Here is a 27,594-nt window from a genome sequence, read left to right on the forward strand (position 1 = left end):
CAAGTTTGCTTCCTGTTATAACTTTAATTCACATGGTGTTAATGTTCCTCAAACTTTAAAAAGTTCTGTGCTCTTTTCCTTAACGGATTCAAATACAGACTTTTGATTAGTCTTCCCCAATGTTTGGTGCATTAGGTTGAGTAATCTGTCTGAGCAGACAGACATTAGTGATGCAAATATAAGCCCAGGATCCTTTGAGACTCATGTTTAATATGATATTTGACAACATTTAGTGTGAGTTCTTTCTGTGAATTACAAGTCACTACTGCATTTTGGTCAGTGTTCTAAATTGTTTGTTACTTCCTTGAATACATTCCCATTGAATACAGTGCACTTGAATACATTCCCAATCCCAGTTGTGGAAAATTGCAAATTGCACTTTATGATACATTGAAGATGGAAAACGCTTGGGTGTTTGAACGTGGCAGACTCATCCTTTATCAGTTTCAACCATTAAGCTTTTGCTGCAGAGATTATTTTTTTCCTAGGCAGAGTGGTGGAGTTTTAACTTCCTACTCAAGAATATTGATTGAGCAAAGAGGAGAGAGGTTGGCATATTTTTGTCAGTGCTTTCCACTTGAAGACTGATCACTGGCGGGTGGCAATCCCCCTGAGCTTAGCATGCCTGGACTTATTTATATAAGTAAACCTAGTTTTGGAAGATTGTGTGCAGTCCAGCACACAGACTGTTTTATTAACACAATTATTCTTGTCATTTCCACACAATCAGAATTAAGTGAAAAGTATCCATAGTGACTGAGGTATAAGAATGTAACATCAAAAACAAAGGACTTTCACATAAATTGTAAGGAAGATTTTGTGTTGTTGAACTCTATGTAAATGTGCTTTTTCTTTTTGAAGTTTAAATTGATCACTTTTGATTTAAACTAAATTATAGCAAAACAGCATTTTTTCAGAGGTCTGAAAAGAAAAATAGTAAGGGTTTAGCAAGAAAACATTATTGTGCTAAAGTTTAAGGGATGCCATTTGATAATCTATGTTGCTTTCAAGAATAGTAATAAATTTAATGAAATATTCATACAGACTTATTCATTGATTCTTACAGAAATGGACTGTTTTTAGAATAATTTCTAGTCATATTGTTTTAGAATAATTTCTAGACATATGTATATATGTCTATATATAGAAACATATGTTTGTGTGCATACACATACACACACACACATATATAGTTCTGAGAATTCAGAACTATCACTAAACACACACAATATGGAAATAGATGAGTGTCTCAAAGATCCATTTGAATTGGCTGAGTGATTCTGATAAGGTGTACCAATGACTAGGATTTCTTTTTTCTTTGCGTTAAGATTTTTTAAAAAGAGCTGCAAATAAACAATAGCACACCATTTCCAGCGAAGTGTATCAAAACAATAAGAAACCAAGACAAGTAGTAAAGCATAATACTGCTTAACGTTCCAGAAAAACGATAAGCCAGTTTGGGAATTCTTTATCTTGCTTGGTGATGTTATGTTATATCACACAATAAGAAATCTGCTGTGAATGCAATAATACAGAAAAGCCATTTAAGCCTATGCATTGTTGCAGGCATATAACAAATGAGCCTTTATTGTATCCTTCCTTCAAGGTGGTCCAGAAATAATAGTAACGGCAGATCAGGTCAATACTAACGGCATGTCATTTTTCTTTGCCCTGAGAAGAAGGATAAAAAAATCTATCTAATAAATGTATTTTAACAATGTGTTATTTTTATATTGTAATTCATTTGGGCTCTTTGGCTCCATCCAAATACAAATAGGAAATCGTTGGCAGCTATCCTATCAAGTTTGGTTCCCTGGAAAGCTGAGCTGGATTGGTTGAAGTAAAAAGTGAATTTTCCCTAAAGAAATTGAAGTATAGGTAAATTTGTAAAGGGAATTAGTCTTCCACTTCCTTTGGATCAGGTCTGGGTATCCTGTGCAGAAGGCAGATTGTTCTTTGTTTGCTAAGGTGAGGACACTAGAATCCTGGCATTCATGATCTGTGTAGCTTTCCATAAGTTGTCACCTTCTTTGGGATTCAGATTACTCATGAGTAAGGAAATCATTATTCTTCAAGATTATTGTGATGCTCAGAAAAATTTGTGGCTACTCTTGGTAATTTTTCCTATTATTTTATAACCTAATCTATAGACAGAATTCCTGGAACCTATTTGCAAACAAGAACCTGAGAGTGAAATTAGGCAGGCATAGATACTGATTGATGATAGATGAATAAAAACCTAGGTCACAGTAACTAGAGAATATTCATAACTGAAATATGAAGTACTGTATTTCATTTAGAGGCTAAGCTAGAACATAAAAGTGTTGTTTTGTTAATATATATTAACACATATATTTTTCCATCTCAAATTCAAACCCAAGTTTGAAGACTTGGGAGTGAATCTCAAGGGTAGGACATTTGCCTAGTTAAACTTGGGATTCCAGTTTATATGACACAATAAGCAAGTCAATAAGTACCCATGTTTACATATACTGAATATCTTTCTAGGAAATCTGGCTCACATAAAAGGAAGGCATGATATATTAAAGTTAATTATTCATATATCTCAAGGAAGAGTCAACTTTATCCAATCATAACCCTGGTCAAAGACCCAAGAGTTAATGGGCAAATCTATCCAGTATACAGCACTGCTAAGGGTGAGCAGATGTGTTTAGTTTAACTTGGAATACATTTTTTACTTAGCCCATTATGTTGATAGGGACAGAGTGAATGTCAGGATGTGATTTGAACAACTTAATAATACACATTAAGCATTTAGAGTTCAAAAATCAATAAAAATGAGTGTTTACATCAGTTATCTCCCAATCTCAATTTCTCTCATTTCTATTGTCTCCCCCTACTTCCCAGTATCTCAAAACTAGAACACAACAATTCTGAAAATAATACAGTTTCTAAAGAAGAAGATGAGGAATGGGATGGGTATGGAGAGATGGATGAGAATGTTGAAAGGGGCAACATTTCTCAAGATACATTGCACTCATAAAATGTTTCGTTAAATGGTAATTACTTTCCACAACTACTCCAAGAGAGGTTGGACAAATGGGATTGCATAAAACTGCAGAGCTTCTACATGGCAAAGGATATAGCTAGCAAGATCAATAGAAAGCCCACGGACTGGGAGAGCTTTACTAGCCATACAGCGGACAAGGGTCTCATATCTAAAATATACTTAAAACTCAAAAAATTAAATCCCCCATAGCAAATCCTCAAAGAAACAAATGCCCTATTAATAAGTGGGCTAAAGACTTAAAGAGAAACTTCTCTGAAGAGGAAATAAGAATGGCCAGTAGACACATGAAGAAACGCTCAACTTCTCTAGTCATAAAAGAAATGTACTCATTATCTTGCCCATGTCATTGTAACCCCTCTGTACAGTATTTTCACAATAAAAAATGCAAAAAAAATTGAGATTCCACCTCCAATTAGAATGGCTATAATCAAGAACTGTAATAACAACAGATGCTGGAGGGGATGTGGACAGAAGGGAACCTTACTACATTGTTGGTGGGAGTGTAAACTTGTTCAACCACTTTGGAAAGCACTTTGGAGGTTCCTCAAAAGACTCCACATAGAGCTCCCCTATGACCCAGCAAACCCACTTTTGGGATTTACCTGAATGATCACAAACAAGACCATCCTAAAGCTACCAGCACAACTATGTTTATTGCAGCATTATTTACCATAGCTAAGATATGGAACCAACCCAGATGCCCCTCAGTAGAGGAATAGATCAAGGAAATGTGGTATACATATACATACATACATATATATATATATATATATATATATATATATATACACACTCACACACACACACACAATGGAATTCTATGCCTCCATCAGAAAGAATGACATTGCCCCATTTGTTAGGAAATGGAAAGACTTGGAAAAAATTACATTAAGTGAAGTAAGTCAGGCCCAAAGAAACATAGGTCCCATGTTTTGTCTTATTTGCAATAACTAGTATATGTCTAGGACAAGCAGAAAAGGTCAAAAACTATGTACATTTGACCATATAAGATGATGTTAAGTGAAATGAACCCCAAGATAGGAACACAGAAGTTTTATCTTTGGTATGTTCTTCCCCCACGGTATAACTGGTTTTTACTGATTTGATTCTTGTGCCTTGCATCTTGTATATACACTTTGCTAATTTGTGGAGGGGAAGGGAAAAAACAAAATGCTTAACTTAGGCAGGGGGCAGGGGTGGGGGGGGAAGGAGTAGTTGGGCAGTGGGAAAGGAAAGGATGGTAGGGGAAAAGCAAAGGAGGAGGCAACAATGCTAGATAGGAAATATGCTCATTATGTTGCTCATGTAACTGTAACCCCTCTGTACAGTAATTTTACAATAAAAATGTATAAAAAGATAATTAAAAGAAGAAAGCACAAACATGTAAAACCAGGAATAATCAATAAAAAAACTTGAATAGTGAGAACGTTAGCACAAATTTCGTATGTGGAGTTTACTAATAAAATGATTTTAGAGCTCCAAGAGTGATTTTCACTGCCATGTACAACACAATCAAGTGATTTCACATACAAGAGTATAAGCATATATACTTTACCCAAAGGGCATATTCAAAGTCTTGGCCCTTTTAATTTTCACAGGCCCATTCTACCTGAGCCAACTTACCCTGAGTAAAAAAAAAATATTTAATATGCTAAGCTTGTGGACTCTTTCAAACACAAAAACAGTAAGTGATATGAATAGACCAATGCATGCCCATCATTCTGCTACGTGTTCTATTTGAATTTCCAGTATGGATATGGAAATAATGATTAATACGAACATGTAGAATTTATCATGATCTCTCCCTGATTTTAAATACGTTATAATGCATCCTTTCTAAAATAAAAAAGATGAGATTTTGCTTAGCGTGGAACACATTCACGTAAGTCTCCTTCAAGGAAATACTGGGAGCAGAAATTTTAGAAGATACTAAATCTTAATCAATAGCTTCAAGCCATCCTTAAGTGTGGGGAAATCTGTGGGGAACACAAGTAGCAAAGATGGCCCTGAGAGGAAGTTGGCCCTGAGAGGAAGTTGAGTGGGCAGAGCCTGATTTGTTCAGGTTCAGTGTGTAAACAACTCATGGAAGCTTAGGTGCATGATAAGGTATGGCCTTTCAGTGATTGGTTGGTTCCATTTCCTCCCCTCCCACGCAGTCTTTTGCTTTAAAAAGGGGATGCTCCCTGTTAATAAACGAGTTCCTGCTTGACTTGACTCCCAGCTGCGTCTGATTTTCTCCTGGGCTAAGGGAGGCTGGGGAAGGGCAAGCGGCTGCACTTACCTCTCCTTGGACCCAGTCTGTCCAAAGACTGACAAAGACCCAACACTTAAGAATTTTATCACTCTATCTTGGACTTAAATGCCAAGACATTTTCATTATATTTTAAAGAAAACATGAAATTTTAGTAACACAAGCTGGCTATGTTTTGCTATATTGCTACCATCAAAGTAACGCAATAATTTTTAATGTCAAAAACCCCCTACAAACATTCACTCTAAACTTGACAATATGTCATGGATTGAATTTGTGGAATTAATGAAAGTATGCCTTTTATCCTGTTTTAATGTATGTTTGAGGATTTAAATTTTAGAAATAAAGTTTAGAAATCAAGTGCTTGCCTTGTATGCACAAGGCCCTGGGTTTGATTCCTCAGCACCACATAAGCAGAAAAAGCTGGAAGTGGTGCTGTGGCTCAAGTGGTAGAGTGCTAGCCTTGAGCTGAGGAGCTGAGGGACAGTGCCCAGACCCAGAGTTCAGGCCCCACTACTGACAAAAGAAAAAAAATATATCTTATTTTAAAATGACTATTCATGATGGGGATTTATTACATTTGTCTTAACTGTATTGTTTGCTATTTTTTAGATTGTACATCAAGGCCACTTTGTACATTAATTTTGATTGATCATTATAAGAAGGATTATTATAAATGTATCTTACATCATAAGCAAAATGTAAGAAATGCATACTCTACCATAACTAGCAATAATTTGAAAAATAACCACTCCCTTATGGGGCATGAAGAAATAAAGCATTTCCTAAACCATTTGGTATGATACTATATTTTCTTAGATGTGGAAAATGAAAGCCTTGACCATAAATCTACATGATTTTATTGTATATTCAGAAATTTCATGATTGCTGTAGTTTTCATGTAAATAGTATGACAATGAGTCTGATTCTGATTTTTAAGAATGCTGGGTGGGATTCTGTGTGACTGGAGTTGTTCTCACATGTTAGGCATGGACTAAAGGAAGCATTTGACACTCAGCATGTCATTCACAAAGGCTAGTTTTAAAACATTAATGGATAACTATAAGTGTCTGAATAGTTGGTTAAAATCTCTCCATTGAAGAATCAGGCATTGTGAGTTTGCCTTTGCCACATTATTTGGAACTTGATTTCATAAATGGCCTTAAAACTAACTTCCTTCTTCCTTCCCTCCTTCCTCCCTCCTTCTTTCTTTCTTTTCCTTCCTTCCTTCCCTCCTTCTTTCTTTCTTTTCCTTCCTTCCTTCCTTCTTTTCCTTCCTTCCTTCCTTCCCTCCTTTCTTTTCCTTCCTTCCTTCCTTCCCTCCTTCTTTCCTTTCCTTTCTTTCTTTCTTTTTTCTTTCTTTCTTTTTCCTTCCTTCCTTCCTTCCTACCTTCCTTCCTTCCTTCCTTCCCTCTTTCCTTTTTCCCTTCCTTGCACATGGCTGTACAAAAGCACTCTCCTACTTGAGCCATGTCTCCAACTCTTCTGAAACATTTTCAAAGATACTTAAAAAGCATTTATTTTAAATCCATGTGTAGTGTGGGTGTGTGTCTGAGGAATCATTATTGAAACTTAAAAAAAAGACTACCATGTAAAAGTGGATCAACTATTTTTATCTCTGCCAAAAATATTTATCTTTTTATAGCTCTCCTCCCATGAATCAAGCTTTTGGCCACTTGCTTACACAAAGACAGCCTCCCTAGGTAATGCTGCCTAACACTTTAATCGAACCCAGATGCCTCCTTTTAGGTTTCTTTGTACCATATAATCATTGAATGGGTGAATTAATTCAGTGAGACTCATTGCCCTTCAGTTTTACAGGTAACAATTTTCCTATCATGTTGAATAACTGAATCCTTTCCTTTTAGAACAATAGTCCTTATGAATTTTCCTTTTCCTGTCCACAGTATCATCTCTCTAGTGAATTTTAAAGGCAGGAAACAAAAGGAAAATTCAGTGTTCACAAATTGCCTTCAAGATTTATACCATTTTTCACCTTCTGCTGAGAACGATTGGGACAGAGAGCTGGCTAAAAGACAAATAAGTCATCAGCCTTTGTTTGGACACAAAGATTTGCAAAAAGGATTCCCAATTTTATGTAATATTGATGTAAAGAAAGAGTCTCATGTGCATTTTCTAGTTATTTTGATTCAGTTTCCTGGAGAGAGAGAGAGAGTGTGTGTGTGAGTTTGATTCTGTGGCAATAAGAATAATGCATGGAAATAAAATTTAAAATCAGTGATTTTAAGATAGGAGATTAATCTGGATTTTTCAGATTGTTTTTACTTTCTTTAGTAATAGTTTGATATATAAAAATAGGTCAGATTAAGCCTGGTGCTGCTGACTAAAACCTATAATCCTAATTACTCAGGAGGTTGAGATCTAAGGATAACAGTTCAAAGCCAGCCTGGGCAGGAAAGTCCATGAGACTTTTATATCCAATAAATCACGTAGAAAATGCTGTAAGTGACACTGTGGGTTAAGTGGTGGAACGCTATCTTTGAGCACAAAAAGGCTCAGGAACAGCCCCTAGGCCTTGAGTTCAAACCCACGACTGGTTTTTTTTTTTTTTTAAAAAAAAGAGGTCAGAATAATACCATGTAAAGAGTAAACTCATACAATTGCTGTTTTAGAAAGATCCAAAAGTCAAACAACCTCTCTGGAGACTAAAAGAATATAGTTTCTTTGCTAGAGCTTTCATAAAAGAACAGAATGCAATCATGTAATTCAATGCATAACCTGAAAACTGGGGGAAGGTGTAGGGTTGGAAGGGATGGGGAAGAATAATGAGAGGGAAATGCTGACAGGAAAGAACGATGACATTGATCAAGATGCATTCTGTTCATAAACTGCTTTGGCGAATGGTAATTCCTTTGTAAAACGACTTAAAGATAACAAAATATACTTCAAAAGAACATGCATGGGCATCATATTCAATGCCTATCCTACAAAATTAAGAAAAGGAGGGGAAGGGGTTGAGTGGGGAGGGAACTGGAAGAATAATGAGAGGAGTACTGTCGGGTAAAACACATTCTATTTATAACTGATTCATTGAATGGTAGTTCCTTTGTCCAACTATTTAACAATAATAAAAATACACTTAAAAAAAACACACACACATTGATGTCTCTTGAAGTGATTTCAGACTTCGACTTCCAGAATTGTAAGCTAATAAGTTCATATGCTTTAAAATATTATGAGTTTGGTTATTTTTATGACATCAATAGGATACTAAAAGAGATTTTCCTATAGTTCTATAATACCATGCAATTGTCTCCTACATTATTGGTATAGAGGATGCCAAAAGAATATGGTTCTGATATATAGTGGTAACAGTGGACAGAGGACTTCAAAATAAAATAAAATATTACCTTAAAGTATTGTGTCACCAAGAGTCTGTCTCATTGGCAGTTATGTCTATTTCTCTGTTCCTTTGCAACACTAACTCTGGCAATGAATTGATATCACACACAAAAAATGATCTAACTTTTGTCTAATAAGGAAACAGTCTGATTCCCAAAGTATTATTTTAATGAGCTTTTTTTTCTTAAAAATCAGAAAATATTTTAATATCTTTTACTAAAATAAGACTGAAGGCCATTCTAAGCTCTTTTTCATTGTAGATCCATCTACAAAATGTGTGTTTCATAAAACCTTCATTTGTAAGCTCTGAGTCATTTTCCTTGTACTTTCTTTATACATCCAATTCCTATCTATTTTTGTTATAACCAATTTATGAAAGACTAGAGACCATTTTTTTGCTAGTTTTGAGTTAACTGACTTTGTATGGATTTTGCATATGATTTATTGTTCTTGTTTACACAGGTGAAGTTTTATCTTAAGAAAGATGTGTTTAACTTAGGGGTTTTCAGTTCTACTCACTGGAAATCTGAGTTATAGGTTTGGAAGAGAGTACAGAATTTACTAACTTCTCTTTATGTAGACATCTACCTTAGTGTTTTAGACAGATACTGCATTTTTTAAATTCTCTTGGGAAGACACTTTCATAGCATGTTAAAAATAATGTGAATCTGTATAGTAAATCCACAATACTCTGCTTTGTAATGCTAGTTCCTCCTGATCTATTGTAAATCTGTCTCCTATTCTGCTCTTCGTAGTAACAAATAACAGTTCTACATTTCTTTGAGTCAACTTCCTTTTTGTATTTGACATCTTAAACACCCTCATCTAGTCCTCCTTTTGGCCTTTTCAAACTCACTAGGAGCTAAAGTATTTTTTCCCACATGGTAAGAAAAAAATTAATCATTTCCTTATTTCTCTCATAGATGCGCAAGAGAGAAATACATGAGGTCATATATCCTAATTCAATTTGAACATTAATACAGTGAATGAAAGCAAGTTCTCTTAGTATTATCTGTATCATCACATTTCTTACAATATTATTACATTAAAGATTCAGCTTAATTCATGGCCTGAAAAGCCTAGTTTTGTCAGCACTATTAAAACCAAACTGTGCTTCCACCTAGAAATTAATTTGTTTGCAATCTAGTTGAGAAAAAAAATAGTATTTATAGGCCAAAGACTAAGGAAGTAGAAATCCGGAAACAACTTTTTTACAAGACCCTTCTTTGAGCTAGGCCTCAGATTATTCTATATTCTAGAATTATATAGTTGAAGTGGAGATGTCCTGACTGCTAGGATATTTTAAGTCAATTGAAATGTATGTTCTAAATATGAATCTCATGAACAAAAATATTCCTAATGCATGTGTTTAAGTACTATTTGATTATTGTCTCATGCAAAATATTTTGCTAGACTGTTAAAATGAATAGCATTGGCAGAAAATACTGAGAACTTGTAATCACTTTAACTTGGTGTGTGCGCATGTGTGTGTGTGCGTGCACACGCGCTTGCACATGTGTGTGCACTAGTTGTGGGGGTTAAGTCAGGGCCTCAGCACTGTCCCTGAGCTTCCTTGTTAAAGGCTAGCACTCTACTACTTGAGTCACAGCTCCACTTCTGGCTTTTTGGTTATTAATTGGAAATACGTTCTTATAAAGTTTCTTGTCCAGGCTGGCTTAAAACTGAAGTCCTCAGATCTCAGACTGCTGCTTAGCTAGGATTACAGATGTGAGCCAGTTCCATTTAACTTTGTTCAATAGATCCTCAGGAGCACTACCTAAGATATCAAACTTCTAATTTCTAGGGATACTGTTCTGCAAGTGCAAAATTAGATTTTCAATTTATTACTTGTTATATGAAAATATTTACCTGAAAGTCCATAACTTGCTTAAAAGAATATTTAATGCATATGTTCATAAATTCTTTGGAATTATCTAGACTTAGGAAAAATGGAAATTAACCTACCAATAGATAAAGAAAATGTTAAGTGATTCTTAAAATAAATGTTAGAAAGCATTGGGGAGAAAAGCTAATTTAAAATATAATACTAAGATAAATTAATACAAGGTAGAAGTGTCTAAATTTTTTTTGCCATTTTATGAGCATGGCAAACATATTTGTTAAATAAGAGAAGAAAACATAAGTAGTGAATGAGAGTGGAGAGTTATGTTTTTTTATTACAAACTTTTAAATTATGTGGTATGTTTCAAATTGGTAACAATCAGAAGCTATCTCAATAATTCTTAATTAATCATGATAGAAGAAATGCTTCATGTTATGCAGTTGAGAAAGCACAACAGATTTATCTAAACAGAGTATCTCTCTTTCTACATGTTTTGTCTTAGCTGTATTCTACCTAATAGAATACATGTTGTTATGTTTGATGCTAATAATATATCTTGAAATAATTTTAATCCTATCCTTTGAATTTTTGCTCTATTTTTTCATTCATTTGTATCCCTTTTACATGTACTTTGCTGTTGTTAAAGATGAGGGTATAGTTGTGGTTTTCAAAAGGTTGTTAAAATTGGCTTTAATTATAACCCAGAACATGATTTCCTTCAAGGAAATTTGTCTCTCTTAGTGACTGCATTCTCTTTCATAGTGAAGACCCTGAAGGGTGAGTAGGAGTAATTGATGAGGAATGTAATGTTTTTGAGCATTAACATTTTCCTCTGGTTACAAGATTCAATTAAATATAGTTTGTACCTCTTCAGCTCCTTGCATCCAGTATTCAGGATGCCAGCACTTATTTCATGAATAATTGGCAGCCCATTTGTCCTATGGTTCGTAAACAAAAACTTGAATATCCTGCTATGAAGTTGAGGATCAATATACAAGCAGCATATGTACAAATGAGTAAGAGAGTTTGGTTTGCTTTAGACCAATAATGGTTGCATATTCTTCTGCTACTTGATACATGAGGAGACTATTGTATAGATTGTTATAAAAATACAACTGCCACCAAAAATTGGCCAGTATAATAAATATATGGACAAGCCAGTGAAAAAGGGGCTGAGACTAACTCAGAAGACTCTTCCAGGGCATATTCTTGAGCCCTTGAAAGATGTGTTCAGCTGTCTTCACTCTCAGTTTGCATGAAAATTGTTTCAGAGGGGGAAAAAATGGGTTTACCTGTCAGAGTGTTCCCAGGGGAAAGGTGGATTCTCAGTGACACACTGATAGTGGGAGACACGGAGATGGATTGTAGTTGGAACTTGAACTTAAATTAGTGGACAATGGCTCTGTGGAGATACCAACTAATTTTCTCCCTACAGGGAGTACCATGCAGGTTGACAGGCCAATACCATCCATTATTTTTAATTGGCGAGAAAAATGACACCGGTAGAATGACATGCCATAGACTGCCGTGGCCTCACTTGGTGATGGGAGGATATTTGCTCGCAAAGTGGACTCTCGTTTTGCATTCAGCACCTTTTCACACCAACTGGAAGAAGTGAGAGGAGAAATGTCGAAATGTCAGGCAGGTAGTGAGAAGATTGTTCTTCTCGGCACAGGTAATTAGGTGGACCTTTCCCAACTCTGGACTAGAAGAGTGAAGGCTCCTTCCAGGAAACAGTGGCTTTTGTTCTGTTTGCAAGAGTCTCAGACCAATAGGTGTGTGCACATGTGCGTGCGCATGCACATTCATACATATACACACAAGAGTGTTGTTCATATGTTTAAATATTTATCACAGCAAGGAGTTAGCAGTGGGATTAAATGCCTCCAACTAACCACAACAGAAACTGGTGACCATTGATATTTGAAAAAGGAGGGGGCAGGTCTGAATATTGAGATTGCCATTTTTTACTTCTCTTCATAAGCCCATGACCAAGAAGATGGTGTATGGATCAGCAGAAGTGGTCATTAGCCTTCTATTCTATTAGGCAAAGCTTTTCCTGCGGAGCCTGCCTCTCTGTGTTGAGTACAATAGAACTTAGGACTAAACTCCATTGGATTGCAGATAGTTTTATAGGTGAAGGAAGCCCCTCTTAAGATGACAACAATGAATATCAATGCTAAAAAGCTGAGAAGAGTTACTAGCCAAAGCTGGCTTTGTTTCCACTCACAGACAAGCTCTTTAAAGGTAGAATCTGTGCTTCCTCTGGGCTCCCTGGAATGTCAGTGTCTAGATGGACTGGTGTCTTCAATGCAGGGATGCTGGCATGATACATTGTCATCTCAATCAAATAAAAACTGAAGTGCCTTTTCAGGCAAAAAGCCATCCTTACAACTCTTTGGGAAAATAAAGATAATGTACATATGAAAAAAATGACTAAATTGTGTCTTGGAAAATAAAAGTATAGCTTACCACCCTTCCATAGATATTCTGATTTAGTCATATTTCAGAGTTGGGATGCAACTGTTTTTATATGCCATACAAAGTCATATTTTCAGTGAGAAATCGAGATGCTTCCATAATCCACAAGTCAAAAATTTGGATTGAGGGGCTGGGAAGGTGCCTCAGTGGTAGAGCCCTCAGCGTGCATGCCTGAGGCCCTGGGTTCGATTCCTCAGCACCACATAAGCAAAAAGGAAAAACTCAGAAGTGGCGCTGTGGCTCAAGTGGTAGAGTGCTAGCCTTGAGCTGAAGAGCTGAGGGACAGCACCCAGGCCCAGAGTTCAGGACCCATGACCGAACCTCCCCCCAAAAAAATTTAATTGAATTTACATCATAATTATTTGATATTATGTAAGTTGATCTGAATTATAGTGTTTCACCATCCATAAAGGTAAGATGAGAAAATGAAAACCACCCCGTATCTAAGAGGTAGCCTAAGCAAGAGATCAGACTGTATATTTGATCATAGTATTGTATCTTTAACAGACCTCCAGTGAAACTTGGTTTTCCTTCTTCCTTAAGCAAAATTGACTTGCCTGGGTTGCTAATTTATTGTGATTACTGCTGTATAAAATAGCTACCATAAATGATCTGCTCACTACTGGCCAAAAATGCCTCTACATCAGTTTACAAGGACATCATAACTCAGCATGTATTTTCTTACTTTTCTGGATCTTTGTACAAAATATTAGGTCTAGCCATGACCAGCCTAGATATACTAATAATAGATTTATTATTATTATTATAGTCAAATTGATTGGTTTCTGTCAGAGTGTGTATATTTTAATCAATTGGAAATAACATGAATCTGTTGTCCTTTCTCTTTTTCACTACTCATCAGAAATTCTTGGAAGCAGAAGCAGTGGATGGAGAAGGAAAAGTAGAAGGAAAAGGAAGAAGAAAGAAGGAGGAAGGAGGAAGGAGAAGGAGGAGTAGAAAAGGGAAAAGGAAGAGGAGGAGGGGGGAGGATGAGGAGGAGGGTGAAGGAGGAGGGAGAGGAGGAAGAGGAGAAGCAAGAAGAAGAGGAATGGGAAGAGGAGGAGCAGGAAGAAGGAGGAGAAGAGGAGGAGGAGGAATAGGAAGAGGAGGAGAGGAAGAAGAGGAGGAGAAGAAGAGGAGGAGGCAGAATAGGAAGAGAAGGAAGAGAAGGAGGAGGATGTAAAGGAGGAGGAGGAAGAAGAGGAGGAGGAGGATCAGCAGCATCAGCAGCAACTTCATTCAGTCTTTTTCTTCACTGTAATTCAACTACCTTTTTCTTTCTGCAAGGAAACTTTAAGTTAAGTTTAAGGTACTGAAAAAGAAGTAGCCTCAAATTTAAACATGAAAGTTATTAAATGTTTAGCACTACTAAGTGCTATTAAATCTTGACACTCTAGTCTTGTGCCATATTCTTTTTTACTGTATTGTCTTTCAAGGTTAATTTTGTTAAGACTTAAAGAAAAAAATTAGGATAGTACATTATTTTCACCTTGCACCCAGAGAAAATGTGAAGAGTGTTCGAGCATCCTAAGAAAGTTCTTTTCTACTTACTTTCCCTTTAGTACATCTTTTTTCACATACACAGTTAAATTCAGGCTATGTGGTTTTGGGTACCAAATGGAAAATTTCAATTTGGATCTATTACGCCTGTTGAGTAGCTTAAAATAATTGAGCACTAAATAAATCACTATGAAAATATAGTAAATGAATGATAAATAGATGTACTAGTTAACAGTAACCTACAATATGGAGTTGGTAACCACTCTTAGTTGTGAGTGCTTGAGAAAAGACATTTACTCAAGGGCCAGTTCCATCTGCCAGCTGCAAATCTCAGAGCAGCAAGCAGAACCATTATGTCCCTGTTTACCAACAAATGTCATTAAATGTGGAAACCTTTCTAATGAGACCTATTTTCTAATATTCTCCCTCCCTTCTAGTAATCTAGGAGAATCTAACAGCATCCACCAAAGCAAAACTAAACAAAAATAAAAACAAACAAATCCACAACCAGCCCTGTTATCAGCAGAATGTCAGACTGATTTAGGTTTGTTTATATCAGAGACAAATATGTTTTTCTTAATTATAATTGCTCATCAACGCTTTATACTATTTGTTCTGTGTAAAGAGCACCACTAATACTATGGCTATGAGAGGAAAGTTAACATTTGTCTTGTTTAATTGACAGGACAGTGTGCTTAAACGGTTCCAACAAACATCCTTATATAAGTGTGTATTTGGCAGAAAGTCAGGGAGCAATGGAGCAGCAAGCAAATTCACAACCTGAATTCAGGAGGCACATCAGAGGGAATCAGAGGGAGAGCAGTGTACTCTCTCTCTCTCTCTCTGTCTCTCTCTCTGTCTGTCTGTCTGTCTCTCTCTCTCTCTCTCTCTCTCTCTCTCTCTCTCCCTCTCTTTCCCTCCCCCTCTCCAAACCAGTGAATTCAAGTAGTGAATTCTGGAACAGTAGATGATACTAAGGTCAAGGCCTTTCAAGGAACAATGTACAATTAAAATAATTAAACACTAACTTATCAAAGTCATAATATAGTTCATTTAAAAATAAAACGCCCAACATGGTATCAGGGACAAAGAGAAAAAGAGATTATATATGCCATTTTTCACAGATTGTATGAACTGAGCTGCAAATATTTATCATCCCCAAGTGGTACAGGATGGAATAAACCTATAATATTTCACATATCCCTCGGTTATTTGAAAATGTGAAGGATTTGTGTGAATTACAAGATGAGCTTTTGGGCACTTCAGTTAGTCACAAACTAGTCACTGTCAGAAGAGAGTTTATATAGCTGCTCTTTCATTTTTGTTCTGAGTGGTGTATCCAGAAATCCTCTATAGTCATTGTATTCAAGCAATTTTTTTTCAAACCAGTAACAATGGCTTGGATTTAGAAACACAGTCAAAATCATGAGAGCGAAACAGTAGCTGAAAGACTGATAGAATGTAGACTGTGGAATTTGTTTTGCTTGCTTGCAACCTCTGAGTGGGTGGCCCGGCAATAAAGCATGCAAAACCCGTGTAAAGCTGTACTGGAAGATCAATGCCATGACCGCGGCCATCCATCATCTCTATCACAGGCAGGATGCAATCAATGGTAATCCATCTCTTTCCCATTGGATAATTGATTTTTTTCAAAAATTTGTGGGATTGATCTTTTTTCATTTGAAGAAACTGCCATTGCATAATACAGTAGTCTTAAGGGTAGAGGGGAAAGGGTTTAGTTGTTTCAATAAAATTCTAATGGCACCAGCAGATTTAATCACACTTGCATCTAAGATATCCCTGGAGAACATTGTGAAACTTTTGCCTTTGGTATTTTCCTGGGTTTTTTTTTTTTTGGTATGTTTTCTCCACCTATGGAAATATGCATAATTCCTTTATTTTTAGGTACTGACAAACACTTTCCACTTGAATCATTTAACTTATACTAAATTGCACCCTGTTAATGCTATTACCAGTTCTAGGATTTTCAATGTGATTGAGGGTTTTTTCTTTTTAAATATTAACTGTGTTCTGATGGTTCTCAGCTGTAATTCTAGTTATTCAGAAGGCTCAAATGTAGGGAACTACAATTTTAAACTCTTTCTGGCAGAAAATTCCATGAGGCTACATCTCCAAAATAATCAGTAAAAAGCCAGGCTGGAGGCATAAGTGTAAGACTGCCAGACAAGATAGCAAGCAAGAGGCCCTGAGTTCAAACTCTTGTATTGGCTAAAAAAATAAATACAATTCTTGGTTATCTCTTTCAGACAATGATAGTGTATACACACACACACACACACACACACACACATGTAACACATATAGATATGCATCTATGTATGTTTATATACATATACACACATAAACATATATACCCCCATATATATATATATACACACACACACACATATATATGTCATTGTGTGTGTGTGTGTGTGTGTGCATGTCTCTGTGTGTGTTATGATACTGGATATTGAACCCTGGGCATTGTCAAGAGTTCTATTAGTGAGACACACTCACAGCAAACCTTTTTTTTTTGTCAGTTGTGGGGCTTGAACTCTGGGTCTGGGCACTCTTCTGAGCTCTTCAGCTCAAGGCTAGCACCCTACCACTTTGAGCCACAGCTCCACTTCTGGTTTTCTGGTGGTTTATTGAGGATAAGAGTCTCACAGATTTTCTTGCCCTGGCTGGCTTTGAACCACCATCCTTAGATCTCAGCCTCCTGAGTAGTGAGGATTACAGGAGTGAGCTACTGACACCCAGCTCAAAAATTTTTGAGTGATTATTTACACGCTTACCCCACCAATTGAGCTTTCTCACATTCTTTTTTAATTTTATTTCCTAGGAACAAAAGGCATGCTTCAGATTCATTTATTTACTCATTCTAGAGGCACTAATTGTATTTTTTTTACATACTGGACATGATTTAATTCAGTGAGTCTTACATTTTAATAAGAAACAGAAAGCAAAGTACATAGGTTCTAGTGTTTAGTAGGGTTTGTACAATTCAGAAAGGGTCTAATCTCAGAGTGACTAAAGACAGCCCTAGTTAGCATCACTTCAAAAGTCCAAATGGTTGAGGTGGCATTTAAAAAAGATAATAGGAAGCTTTAGATTATTATAAAGAGAATGAGTAACTTAAAGAAGAGAGGGCACTATGAGAGGTCACTTTATAATTAAATATAAATACATTAATATATGGTCAGTACATCAGACATGACACACAGCAGTGCCATGCCATTGCCACATACTTCATAATCTTTCCTATAAGGAATTGAGATAATTAAATCATGCTTACAGAAACTTTCATCCTGAAATCCTGGCTAGAGTTATCCTTTGAACTCCTAATAAACAGTAACCACACATCTAAGTTTTACAGGACAGTACCAAACTCATCTTAAAACCCTTGTGAGGGCTGTTGAAGTATTGACTTTCACATTTAAATATGCAAGATAAAGGTTCTAAGATACCATAGAATATGAAAGTAGAGAAAAGTTTGCCTGTAGATTCCATTTTCTTCTAAAGTTCTTGTCAGGTTTTGGTATTAGAATTATGTTGACCTGTTTGGACAATGTTCCTTTCTTCTCTGTTTTGGGCAATACTTGTCTTGTTTTCTTCCTTCAAGGTTTGATGGAATTTTTCTATAAAGTTGAGTCTGACATTTTCTTTCTGAGCAGCATTTTGAGAGTTAAAGAGTTGAGAAGTGAGAGTATGAAAGTCTGGAAGTTGGCTTTTCTTTTAGATCTACTTGAGGGCATTGCATATAATTATACCTTCACATTAAAGATCTGATGGTGTAGGAGGTATATGTCACCCAAAGTGAGAGAAGAGGGAGCAAAAACACTATTGCTATTTTATGCACACATATATAATATATAAGGGCTCTACTTGATAGTGAATGTTGGTAATTCCAGCCAAGTTGGAAGCAAAAGTAGGAGAATCATGGCCCCAGGTCATCCGATAGAAAAGCAGGAGACCCTATCTGAAAAATAAATTAAACACAAAAGGATTGGCAGCATGGTTCAAGTGTAGGTACTTGCCACTAATGCCCACTATTGCACCACACATGACAAATACTGTTAAATGGAATGCCTTCCTCGATCATTCTAAATGTCAATTGTAACAGCTATGAATCACAAAAGAGAAAATAATTGTTAATGAAGACTTCATTGTCAGAGATGTTTTTGAAATTTTGCAGACAAGGTTAATGATTATAGTACTGTATAGAAAATATAATGTCATTTATGCTCTCTCTGTTGTGAGAATGTGTGTTCCAAGTTTATTCTGTTTAGGAAATTACTCCAGTGTCAAAAATAGTGGCATCTACTCCCATTCTAGCTCCATGGACAGAACACAAATATATGAAGTCAGAAAACAAACATCAGCACAGAAAAATAAGGAAAAGTAGTCAAGGACTTTCAGTATGAAGTAAAGAGGTGCAGAAATCACTAAGCAAGGGAATCATTCAATAAACTGGGGTCCATCTTGAATGGAAAAATCAAAATTCCCTGAGAAACACAGGAATGTATAAACTTTGAATATTTTAACAAAAACTGAGTAATCAATGCAAATAGAATAAGACTGTGACCTGGGCAAATTGTAGAGTTTACCCACAAGAAAAAACCGGATGGAATGGATACGCTGTTAGTTTTAGCAAATATAATTCATTCTCAATGTGTTATTAAATAAAATCTAATGACTGGATCCTTACAGTTTTAAAGAGAGTATTTATGGCAAATTATTCATAAATATATGTGGTACATACAAATGCACTCAGTTCCAAATATCATTCCAATAAACACCTCAAAACACATATCTTTTGAATGGGATAGATGGTGCTAATTATTATAGAGAAAGAATTCCACTGAAAATATTTTACAAAAAAGCAAGGACTGATCATTCCTAATCCAAAATTGAACATCTGATATATTCCAAAATCTGCAGTTTTTGAGGACTAATGTGTTACCCAAAGCAGGAATGTGTCACACCCAATATACAATAGGTTGCCATTAAAATGCAGATACACTAAAAATATTAAATGGAATCACCTTCAATACAAATAAATGGAATATCATGTTTAGACTACAGTGTAGTCCAAAGATTATTCATTATATGTATGCAAATATTTGAAAAGTTTTAAAAACCCAATTCCAAAAGTTTTTTGTGCCAAACATTTTGCCTATGGTATATTCAAGTTCTACCAGATCCGTTGATAGTATCAGTGACCCACTGTTTCTAGACACTGATTTCCCATGTTTCCTTGTATAGAACAACTTTATCTAAGCAGTTATGTGTTAACTGCCTAATTTGAACCTATTAAGAACATTTCTATGATGGAAATTGCCTGGCGGGCACTAAGGATCTAAGAAACACTCACTAGTTTTTGAGAGAAATATGTTTATATAGAAGACTTGTAGGTGTCAGCCATCTTTTCAGTAGTTGAATTTACTTCTTATCTAGCTGTTACCACTCCTACTATAGCTCCTAAGTATTCCTTGTTTTCCTTTGGTAGTAGTATATAGAGGACTTTGTATAGAAGAGTGGGTGTTACTCATTAAAATACTGAGATCTGTTTAACTCAGGAGAAAAAAATCTTTAAATAATCTTATTTCCTTACTAAAAATACTAATGGCAATTTTGTTCTCAATAATACTGTGTTCGAATTCAGCAAGACCTAACCAAATTCTCTGATGTCCCATACTGTTTCCTTAAAACCTGTCCCACTGATGATTCATTTGAGAAATGAAAATAATTTTATTATATACCATACAAGGCTATTGTGCAATACAGAGACATTGACTTAGAAAGCATTCAAATATTATTGGTTATAAGTGCTTAACAGGGATTAGTGAGGTGGCCAGTTCATATATTTTGCAAATAACTTTCTGAGTACAAGGTTATTAACAATGAGACACAGGACAATAGTTGTAATGAATGTCAACATTTTGTTATCTTAATTATTAACTATTAGTAGCTAAGAAATCAGTTTTCTGATACAGTTCTTTTGATTCAACACTCCTAATTCAACTCACACATTGCTCATCCCCTAGTATCTATTTTCTTCTCTGGCATGATCAAGTGATTCCTTCTACACATTATTTAACACAATCCCATCTTTGATCTACATACTTACCTCTAAGCAGATAAATATTCAAAGCCTGATGCCACCATGACTAATTCCAATAGACGCTGAAATGGAAGGGGACTTCTCCTTATAACACACATTTTAAACAGATACCATTCAACATAGATTCAACTCTGTGAACTCAAATATTCTCCTTCTTCTAGCCTAATCTAAATTCAACAGACTAGAGATCTTTGTAATATTCTCTTGGTTTCAAATCATCTGTAGCTTTCTGAAACTAGTCCCAGATTTTTCACAATGTCTTTACATACACAGTGCCTTTATTTTCCACAGTGCCTTTTATGTACATCTGAAGAGAGATGCACATAGCCCGCCACCTTGCCTCAATTAAACTGAGTAAGCCTGACTTTTAACCTGGCCCTTGAGCATCCCAGTGCTGATTTTATAATGGAAGATGTGAGACAAGAAGTAGCAAATCACTGAGGTTTTTGACTAGTTATGGAAGATATTGGACACAGAGTGGTCCTGTGAGACTGGGCAAACTTTTGCCGTGTTGAAGGAAAAGAGAAGCAGTTCCTGGGTAACCAGTATTTAACACCCTTTTGACAATCATATAGATTGCATACAGTGGAAGTCAGGCCATAAGAATACATTTTGGAAAGGTAAGCAAAGGTACATTTTGTCCCAGTAATGTGAAGGCTAAATACAAAGGGACCTACAAAGTGAAAGAGAAAGGTTAGGAACATATGGTGTGGAGAGTCACATGATTACATTATAAAAACTTTCAGCACCCTGTAAGAAGACAACAATTTATACCAAAATCTGTATCTTATTTTTAAAAAAAAATACCAAAGTTTTAAATCTCAAATCTTGAAGCAAGGGCATTTAATATAATCATTCTTTTGTGTATTTTGTCATAATTTCCTTTCTCTGTGCTCAGCTGGTTATTTTCAGGCTATCCTTAGTGTTTATTTTCATGTGTCCTCTAAATTTATAGAGCACACACTGTGTTCTTAGTCTCAGTGCTGAGTAGGCATGTCAGGGGAGGAAGAAAGAAAACAAAGATGCTAATTTTATAAGTTAAACCTAACTATGCCTTCAATAGTCAATTGAGATAGGGAATTTTAACACAAAAGTGCTGATTGAATATCCATCTGGTTAGTCTTTAGCATTGATATCTAATTTCTTTCCAGTGCATGTGTAACTGCTCAGACACCTCTGGGACTGTTAGTATAACATTGTTGCTGCAGGCCATGGAAAATTCTGTGTGCTGCTTTCCATGTATGTTTGGTTACAGCTGGTTCTGGTTTGTGTGTTTTTGGGGCTTTCCAATGCAATTACTGCCTACTTCATGGACACCAAATGTCTCTGCTTCTTTCCATTTCAACTGAAAGCTATTAAACAGGCATTTGAAAGTGGCTAGAATGATTAGAAAACGAAAATGCCCAGACAGACTGAAGGAAACTCAGAAAGACATAGGTACCTAGATGAAATGTTTCTTCAAACCAGAACTACAAGAGAAAATGATTTAAACAACAACAACAACAACAAAAAGCTTTCTTTTCCATGTGCAAGCTTTTATTAGGATCCTTTGTGAGTGTGTGTACTATGTTTGGAGGGTTTCACTGGAGAGCATAATTATTTCCCTTTTCTGGGGAAAGAATTCTCTCACCAGGAACATGATGCATTCTGCCTGGACCTGACAGGTTCATCCAGTTCCTGCAAGATCAATAAGGGGCCTCAGTCTTGCAGTCACTGTGGCTTTTGTTCGATCTCAGTGAGTTTCACATTGACTACCATGAATGCATTGAGGAGAAGCCAATTACCCTGCACAGCCACGGGCTTGTTATATTGCCATACACAATTATTGGAAGAGAGGTATGCAGCGTAACCCCAGGGATGGGACCCAAAAGGAATAGCTTTTTTCATCATTATATTCTCAATAAAATCAGAAATTACTCCATCCACTGGCTTTTTTTAAATGAAGGTTTATATCACTTTTTTGAAAATATGTGCAAGTGCAACTCTCCCCCCCCCACAACCCAAAAAACAAACAAGAAAAAACAATGCAGAGCTCTCGTCAAAGTCTGTGCTATCCTTGCATGCAAGCCAAACCTTCTATGCATTAGCACTATTCTCCTTTATGCGAAAATATTGCTGACAGTGAGTGAAATAATACTCACGTGTTTTGACCCTTTTGATTCTGTTGAAGTAGCACCTGCACACATGGGGATGGATTTTAGGCTTGGGACACATTCTGTCCTGTTTTCTGACATGCATGAATTTAACCTGAGCGATGTTATATGGTGATGTATTAAGGACAGAGTCAGCCCTATCTTCCTGTTAATCTTTCAGTTATCTTTCAGTAAATAACAATGATGTAGCAGACAGTTAGCCCACTCACAGATTTACAAATAAAGGTATCAGTTACATATAAAGATGGAAGAAGTATCCTCAAAGAAAAGAAACCTACATAACACAATATTTTAAAGCATGTTTGATACATTTATTCTAGGCAAAAGTGAATGCAGGAGCAGGCTGTGATTGCTCATGGGAAAGATCCACAGAGGAGGAAAGGAACAGAAGTGAAATTCAGCAGGAGGCAAGGTGTGTGTGGGGGTGGGAGAAAGGGGAGGAGAAGAATACAAAGAGAGGGAGGGGTGGGGGAGGAGAGAAGGAAAAGAAAAAGTATAAGGAGAGAGAGAGGGGGGAGAGAGAGAGAGAAAGAAAGAGAGGGAGGGGGGGGACAGTCCTGATGGAGGGCATCTGAGTCTCAGAGGACTCTAGATCATGGCCTGAGGGCCATGGAAGTACTAATCTTACCTGTTTACATCTGGTTTGTGTTTTCATCTCAAGTAAACATGAGACTCATTTAAATATGGCTGTGGATGAAGAAAACCATGCCAGGGAAAGGAAAAAATATAAAAAGACATCACACCAGTGTAGAGAAGTATTAGTTTAGCGCAAGAATAAAACATACCACTGGGTCGCATTTACGCTAGGCTTCCTGCCTTTCCCCCCCACTGCAACCAAATAAAAGAAATTCTATGTTAAGTCCAAATTTCACACTTCTTGCATCATTGGGCCTGATTTAGCAAAAATCTCACAGTGATTCAGACAACACCTAGCTGAGGGCGAAAGAAAACAAAGTAATTGTTTTAAAAGTGAACTAATATTCAATGCTATGTAATAAGAACAACTACAACTAACACACTTTTAAGAACCCGGTGGAATTAACTGATAATTAAAAACCAACAATTGCATTTTTTCAGTACTTTTACTTACAAAAAATTAAATTCCAATGGGTTTAAATGTGTTAAAAATAGAAATGACACAATAAAAGAGTAGGGAGAAAAATCTAGATTAATACTTAAATTGGTAGGGAAAATCCTTAGTAAATATAAAAACGAAGGGATAGATCTGCATTTTTAAGAACACTCTCTTTTTTATGTTTTATACTTTAAATTATATTTTTATTATTTTTAAGTAGATATCAAAGGAGTTCCCATGTGACATTGCCACTCATAAATACAATGCATCTTGATTAATGACACCTTATTTACAATATTTCTGAAGGAAAATATGTTGTCAAAATGTTGAACTAGTAAGTTAAAAAAATAAACAGAAAATCCTAATACAACACATGTGCATGTGTGTGCGTGTACACACCTTAACCTGTAATGAAAGAAAGAAATAGTAGAAGAAAAGAAACTCACATCATCTCTTATGGTGGCAAAGATAGTTTACAAATGACATCAGGTTTGGAGAAGTGGAGAAGAGTTCCTGGATAGTGTTGGTGTCCTTTTTCAAAGAGTAGTTTGGTCAAGTCATGAAAGGTATTAATGGGTATGGCTAACTAGACAATGGGTATAAAGATTTGTATAGCAGGCCTTTAAGACTACAAAATTAGTAAAGAAAACTGACATAGGATATTATGCAATTATTAAGATCACTTAAAATTTTAATGGAGTGAACTTATGACAGTTATAAATAAATCAGAATAAAAAGATTATATATCATTTAAACATAGCATCTTGTACATCTCTGTTGCAGTGGGTCAACCTGTATCCCTATTTAAACAATTTGTTTTTTCCCTTCCACTCCCCAAATTATACCAACATCAAATATAGTGAAAACAAGGGTTATACCATGGGAGAGGGACACACAAAGCACCAAAATAATCACGTGGTACCTTATAAATACATTAGAAACAATAGCAAGAAAGAAAAAAACCACTTGTGTCTTTATCTTGGAGTTAATAACCTTATATTTCTTTTATAGCAACACTAGGATTGGAATTTCTGGCCTTGTACTCATCACTTGAGCCACACGAAGAACCCTATTTGCTTTGGTTTAATATTCAGGTAAGCAGTGTGTGTGTGTGTGTGTGTGTGTGTGTGTGTGTGTGTGTGTGTGTGTGTGTGTACATGCACGCATGCATGCCTTTGCCTGGAAATGGCCTTAAACTTTGATGCTTTGGCCTCTGTCTCCCAAATAGTTAGTTTATAGGTGTGTCCCTCCATATCCAACTTCCTTTATATTTTTTTTATTTTTTTGGCCTGGCTTGTCCTCAACTCACAATCTTCCCACCTCCTCCTTTAAAATTCTCAATGAAACAAACAACAACAAGAAAAGAAGGGTGTCAATCTGAGCATTGGAGGGGAAGAGAAATGTAGTGTGTATGAACAACGATATCTTTAGGATGATTCCTATTATATTAGACAAACATACTTCACCCAAGACATATATACATACCTCCGCTTTATTTACCTACAAACTTGGTTGTATTTTCTTTTAGTGCTTATCTATCCAGCGCCCCAGCCTAGGAACCACTAGCCATAGAGCACGTGAAATGTGACTAATGAGCATGAGATGTGTTAGCAACATGTTTCTATTTCTAAATTGTATAAAATACAACAAATCTTCTTAAGAATTTTCAACATTGCTTGTAGTAAAATGTTAACACACTTTACATAAAATGTTAAATAAACCACCATGTGGAGATTGTTTTTCACTGATTTCTTTTTCTCTCTTTCACATACCTATTAGAGAATGCAAAAACGAAACTACCATGTTATATAGAACATGATACCATCTTTTACTGATCTTTCCTCTCTATCACTATACCATCTCTCCCAATTTAACCTTTTATTCTGTTCCTGAGGAAGGCATATCAGTAGCCTAGAGCAGCCTTTTTCATGCTTTACAATGAGCAGAGAGATGATGTGAAACCTTGTTAAAATGCAGACTCTGACTGAGCAGATGTGGGGTGGGGCCTGTTGAGTTTCCTATTTAATAAGCTCCAATGCGAGGTTCTTGCTGCCCATTCTCCCACCACAGTCAGAGAATCTACGGCTAGCACAATATTATCTCCATTGACAGCAGGAGTAATTAAGGTGCAAGATCAGTATAAGTGCACAGAACAACAATCTTTTCAGTTTCTCACGTTGACTACTCGCGCAGGGATAGATTAGCTTCTTTCTCCTTTAATTGAATTCATCTCGTTAAGTTACACAGGGTCAGCTACCATCTCCTTTAGAGACATTATGGCTGCAGCACATGCAATCTGTGACATTTGCTCTGAGTTTCATGGCAAATACATCGTAAAAACACAAGCAGGCCTTTGAAAATATAGTCTTCTAGACTAAACCATTGTCCCAATATGGTATCAAGGTGGGTTTTCTTTTTAATTTAGACACCGGTTATTCAGTTGGGAGAATTATGTTTAATATTACTGTATGAAGAAATTTAACCATGAAACACACTGCAGGATATCAGGTGCCCTTCTTGCGTCTGTGTTTTCACAGCAATCTTTCAATAAAAAACCTCAGATTCATGTTTGTTAAAATATATTTTACTATCTTCAAGTATTTGTACAAAGGAGTTGTCATTCAACAAAGCAGTTTATAGACACAGTGCGTCTGCAAACCCTCTTTGCATTCATTGGGAAAATCAATCTTGATCACAATGTTGATCATGCCAAATTCAGCTGGCCAATATTTTGGTTGGCTTGCAATTTCTCTTATTATTATTATTTTTTGCTTCTGATATCAATTTTGGGAAAGGCTTTGTGAAATGTTTGGCTATATCCCCAGCAGTTTCTACAGGATATTTTTCCTTAAATGTAACCTTTGCTGTGCTTTTCTTAACACAGAGATTTTTTTTTGGTACCTTTAGAATCCTTTGATGCTCAGACTTGTTATATTCTCCCCAGCTACAGAAGTTGCATTTCTAATAAATTTCAGGTGAAATTCGGTGTCACATTTAATAAATGTTTATGCCAGGAGTTAGCATTATCTTAAAGACAATAAGCACATGTGCAAGAGGATTAGAAAGGTATAAAGTGTGTATGCTGGATAATAAAATGTAATCATTTAATGTTTTATTGCCTACTATTATATTATGGTTTGAAAACATATGCTTCATCTGTGCCTCTGTGGATGTTGGATGTCTTCATGTTTTCTTAAACTTTCTACAGATGGAGAATCTTGATATCCTGAATCAGGATCAGGAAAGTGAGTTGCTGAAAGAAGAATCATCCTGAAAGTCTGTGCTCTCAGAGCCTTGCAAAACAAGCCACTTGACCATTATTTATGAAATCAACAACATTCCACAGACTTTATCTCTTATTAATTATAATCTGCCAGAGTTAGACAAAAGGAAATATTTTCGTTCCCATTTTACAGGAAGTTGAATTTCAGAAGAGTAATTTGCAGGGCCTAGAGGGTATGGGTGAAGAAGTGAAGTTTCTGACTCAAATGCCTTAATCTAGATCCAAACACTACTCACAGTGGGGTTCTCTGCTTAACCATTTTAAGTCCCAAGGCAATTTCCAGAGTTTAGGCCAGACCATCTAGTCTCCGACCAGGAATAAAAGGTCATGAACAGCAGTTCTCTATCAGGTCTTTTCATTTTTCATATTCATTGTTCAGTGTAATTGTACTCATAATTATTGTTTCCATTGGAAATACAAATGAGCCAAGGAATCTTCGGCTTACACTCAGTACTATCAGTTTACTCATTTATTGAGGCATTTATGT

Source organism: Dipodomys ordii, unplaced genomic scaffold (genome assembly GCF_000151885.1).
Source record: "Dipodomys ordii isolate 6190 unplaced genomic scaffold, Dord_2.0 Scaffold206, whole genome shotgun sequence".
Classification (NCBI taxonomy): Eukaryota; Metazoa; Chordata; class Mammalia; order Rodentia; family Heteromyidae; genus Dipodomys; species Dipodomys ordii.